The sequence below is a fragment of the Schistocerca nitens genome, chromosome 1 (assembly GCF_023898315.1).
Source record: "Schistocerca nitens isolate TAMUIC-IGC-003100 chromosome 1, iqSchNite1.1, whole genome shotgun sequence".
Lineage (NCBI taxonomy): Eukaryota > Metazoa > Arthropoda > Insecta > Orthoptera > Acrididae > Schistocerca > Schistocerca nitens.
Genome location: NC_064614.1, coordinates 353645460 through 353650784, shown reverse-complemented (window position 1 = coordinate 353650784; position 5325 = coordinate 353645460). Strand labels below are relative to the sequence as shown.

General features: G+C 41.7%; 1 pseudogene; it reads left to right on the top strand.

Moving 5' to 3' along the window:
• The first annotated feature begins 1415 nt into the window (after positions 1-1415).
• LOC126206784 (5S ribosomal RNA) lies at positions 1416-1533 on the top strand (annotated as a pseudogene).
• The last annotated feature ends 3792 nt before the right edge of the window (positions 1534-5325 follow it).

The following is a 5325-nucleotide window of genomic DNA, read 5'->3' as shown; positions in this document are numbered from 1 at the left end:
AACCAAATATAAAAAGGTTGTTATAAGTAGTAACCAATTGACTCATTAGTTCTTGGTTTAGTAAAACACATACAGAAAATAAAAATTATTTATTTATCTTTCGTCGTTTTACCGAGCGAGGTGGCGCAGTGGTAGGACACTGGACTCGCATTCGGGAGGACGACGGTTCAATCCCGCGTCCGGCCATCCTGATTGAGGTTTTCCGTGATTTCCCTAAATCACTCCAGGCAAATGCTGGGATGGTTCCTTTGAACGGGCACGGCCGACTTCCTTCCCCATCCTTTCCTAATCCGATGAGACCAATGACTTCGCTGTTTGGTCTCTTCCCCCAAACAACCCAACCCAAATATTGAATTTCGTCGTTTTAAATATGGAAGTGTTCAAAGAAGATTCCCATATCGTTCTAAAATTTAGTTGGCAGCTAATATTGGTGTTGGGTGGAGGTAGGGAGGGGGAGGGGCACTTGCTAATATATTATTATATTATGGGTGTAATGGTCTTGGAAAGGTTGGGAACCACTGCTCTCCTCTGTGTGTTGACTTTCATTAGAACAAACAGAATCTTAAGTTATTAGAAGCATCTACTTGGTTCTGCTGGCAGGCACTGTCAGCACTCGCATCTTAATATGACAAACGACCAGAAAAATTCCACGATAAGTCCTCTCGATTCTCCGTGCAATGGAAACATTCCACACTGCGACATTATGCTCTGATTTGGGGAGTGCCTCAGGGAAGTGTGTTGTGACTCTTCCTGTTCATGTTGTATTGTTAATGTACTGGCAGACAATCCTGTTTGTGACCTGAGACTTTTTGTACATGATCCAGTTTCTAATGAAGAAGTCTCTCAGACACGTATAACTAGTCAGTTAGATTTCAAGATGGTGCGGATACCAGCGACTTGCTTGAAATGTTCAGGAATATAAAACTATGCACTTCACAAAGCGCAAAAAATAGTATCATGTGACTACAGTATCAGTGGGGCACAACTAGAATCAGTCAATTCATAAGAATGCCTTGCTGTCTGTTGGGATGTGAAATGAAACGATCACAGTGTCCGTGGCCCAGTCATGGCTAAAACAGGTTTGTGGACTTCGGTTCATATGGTATGATACTGGGAAAATGCATTCCACAAAGGTTCAAATGGCTCTGAACACTATGGGACTTAACATCTATGGTCATCAGTCCCCTAGAACTTAGAACTACTTAAACCTAACTAACGTAAGGACATCACACAACACCCAGTCATCACGAGGCAGAGAAAATCTCTGACCCCTCCGGGAATCGAACCCGGGAACCCGGGCGCGGGAAGCGAGAACGCTACCGCACGACCACGAGCTGGCATTCCACAAAGGAGACTAGTTACTAAACACTTGCGCGACCCATTCTAGAATATTGCACAGCTATGTTGCACCTATAGCCAACGGCCTTGCCGCAGTGGTAATACCGGTTCCCGTCAGATAACCGAAGTTAAGCTCTGTCGGGCTGGGCTACTACTTGGATTGGTGACCATCCGGGCTCCCGAGCGCTGTTGGCAAGCGGGGTGTACTCGGCCCTTGTGAGGCAAACTGAGGAGCTACTTGACAGAGAAGTAGCGGCTCCGGTCTCATAAACTGACACACGGCTGGGAGAGCGGTGTACTGACCACATGGCCCTCCATGTACGCATCCAGTGACGCCTGTAGTCTGAGGATGACACGGCGGCCGGTCGCTATTGTTGGGCCTTCCAAGGCATGTTCGGGCGGAGTTTAGTTTATGTCAAACTGGACTAATTGGGTATATTCAACGTATACAAAGAAGGGCAGCACCCAAGGGAGAGAGTAATGGAAACGCGAAAAAACTGAGCTGGCAGACACTTGTAAATTGTTATCAGTTATACCGCAAAGGCTTACTTACAAAGTGTCAGCAACCATTATTAATGAATCCTAGACACATTATTCAGTCACCTATTTGTCGCTCCCTTAGGGATCATAAGGAAAGGTTAGACTAGGTAACGCGCTTCTCTAACTCCATACACGAATGGAGCGGGAAATACCATCTGGCATGCAGTTCACGGTGGTTTGCAGAGTAGATATATAGATGAAAAAATATCTTCATTCCTTCCCGGGTGCCCTCAAGATGTCCCATATCCCAGCTCCTGTAAAGTTCTGAACGTTTCCGAGAATCCCACTGGATGCTTGCATTCATTTCAAGACGGAAGGAGCTCTCTTGCCTCTCACTGAACTCAAGTAAAAGTATTCTATGGAATGAATTTCCCATCAAATAACAATTCCAACGACAAACTAATCTTATAGGCTTCGAAAATATACGACACGTGCTTTGTCGAAATACGGTGTATTCTGTGTAATTAAGTACTTGTTGCGAAATGTATACTATTACTAGCAGAGTAACCCGGCTTTGCCCACGTTATTTATTTATAGCTGTGCGTCCACGCCCGTAACACGCAGCGTCTGGCCCTGTGCTTCATGTTTATGACGTCATACCTCCTGAACTGTGTGTTGTGCAGTGACGTAATTTTGAAGGTTCATTCACCGGCATATGTGGATATTGTCTGTAAAATGTGTTGCGAATAGAATTAGTATTAACGAAATAATAAATTTAAGCGTCACGCACGATGAGGCAGTTTTTTTCCCACCTCACTGTTTATGTCGTATCACATGAACTCTGTGTCATAAAACGATATAATATTGTAGGTACAATTAGCGTCATATGGATACCGTCTGCGAAATTTATTGCGAATTTATTAAACACCATGCTTGATGCAGAAGTTATTCACGCATCACGTTGCTTATGACGTCATATCTCCTGTACTTTGTGTCGTACAGTGATATAATTTACAGTTACATTCAGTGGTATATATGAATACTGTTTGTGAAATGTGTTCCGAGTAGAGTTAGGAGTAAAGGAGTGATAAATTGAAACGTAATGCCTGAAGCTGAAGTTGGATTGCGTGAATAGCGAACATGTAGTAAGCGATAAAATTTCTTCTTTGTTTATTTTGTGGAGGGTGTCAGCGAGAAAAAGTTCCGAAAAGGTTTGAAATAGTGTGTAAAGTTTGTTGTAAGTCGCTAAGTGCCGTTATTCTCATATACTGGATGAATAAAATCTAGGAATTCACGTATCAGTTGCTGCGCTTCTTTTTCACCCCCTCCTCCACTCCTTTGATAGTTAGATGGTTCTTACCTCCACAGCGATTGTCGCTTGACAGTAAGTAATAGGAGAGTCATGCAGTGTCGGCCGCGTTAAGTTCTTTGACTTTGCTGTGTAACTGTGATGATTAATCGGAATTTCAATATATTATTCTCTCACATCAAGACATTTTCTATGAATAGCCCAGTGCAATGATTTTTATTTGTTATTTATAGTACTTAATTACATCGAAAGTAAATGAGCTACAATTGCAAGGCCTGTAGAAAGAGTCTTGCAGTATCGGCTGTTGTCTTTTATGTGATAATATCGGTTATTAATGATAAACTGCACTCATACTGCCGGCCGTGGTGGTCTCGCGGTTCTAGGCGCGCAGTCCGGAACCGTGCGACTGCTACGGTCGCAGGTTCGAATCCTGCCTTGGGCATGGCTGTGTGTGATGTCCTTAGGTTGGTTAGGTTTAAGTAGTTCTAAGTTCTAGGGGACTGCTGACCACAGCAGTTGAGTCCCATAGTGCTCAGAGCCATTTGAACCATTTGAACCACTCATACTTATTGAATAATAATAGAACACATAAGCATGGGAACTTACTGTAACTATTTTAGCTCAGTTCACCAACGTTTAGCTTACTGTTTTACAGAGGCCGTAAAAAAATTACAAAATATTCTGCTGATCCACACATACAACTAGTGCCCAGCCTCTATACTCGGTACACAGCACCCAGCCTTCTTCAGATGACTCCAGGCAGACAATGCACTTTTCAGTCTTTTCTATCGACTCAGTATGGCCAGAAAATTCCAGACTTCTTCACTGCTTTGTAGCTGGCTTTTCATGACCACCGTTGGTGTGTTTATTTTATTTTGGAACACCCAACTTAAGTTCAGTTTTTTTCGGTTCTGGTTTTTTCTAATTTTAATCTCTTCTATTCGGTGGCGACCTTTTTCTTTTCTAATTGTTGAAAACTCTTCAGACATAACTCGCTCACAGCCACATTCATGCACTCTTCATTCCATTTTCCTCTTTTTTTTTTCCTCCTTTTTCTCCGTTTCGAACTGAAAGGAAGTGAGAAGAAGAAAAATAACCGAAAAACTATAATTACTTCTGGCCGATAGTGAAAGACAATCGGATGGCCAGTACTGGCACTTACAAACACACAGTGTATCTATTCATAATATACGTTCCTTTTTAGAAAATATCACGAAACTTTTGGTAGATGTCATTCCTTACATAAAATAACCGAAATACAACAAAAGAAATAATTACATATCTTAATAATGGATACCACAGGCCTCAAAATATCTTTCATGCGCTACAGCAACACAATCAAGTACTCAGAGCAGACAAAGCGCTGAAGAGAGGAGAAAGGTATCCGACTCCCGAGCATATGGGTACACAAGCTTCCTTCTGCTTACTGCTTCCTCTGCCATTTTGAGGTGGAAACGGAGATTACGTAGTGGCCACTACTGTACGCCAGCCGATAGTGCAAGAGTCTCCCCTACACGTACCAAGTTTGGTTGAAATCGGTGCAGTAACTTAGGAGGAACTGTGAGACAAACACACACACACACACACACACGCATGTGTGGATTGCAGTAAGATATAATTATAAAATTAATGGTTGTACTTCTCGTAACAAAATCGTTTTAGCAGTGATAAAAAGTAGTCCTAGAAACAGATGGAGCTTTTTCAATATGGTGTGAGTAACCAGTGAAAATGCAGCATAAATTTCAGATACTTATAAAATCTTTTATAGTGTCAAAATGAAGTAAGGTAAATATTTGACAGACTGCATTTGAACTTGACATTTATCTCTAGACTAATGGGAGTTTTAGTCGGATCAAAAATGAATCATTTAGAAATTTTTTACCAGACGAAACGTACCTGTACACGTCTTCGTCCATCAGCAAGTCTCTTAAAATCCGCTTCTAGCCATATTTCATGAAGTATCTGTACATTTATGTTATCTGTCTTTGTATTATGGCACAGAAGAAACTTAAATGTCACATGCAGTTTCTCATAGACGTTAATCAGGAAAAACTGTTTATCGACAATTCACAAATGCTATTAAGAAACTAATCGCCTTCTAATTCCTTTGTATGTTCCATAACTGTTTTTGTTGTGTTCAGTACGAAGACTGGTTGGAAGCAGCTCTCCACGCTAGTCTGTGACGAAAGTCATGGAAT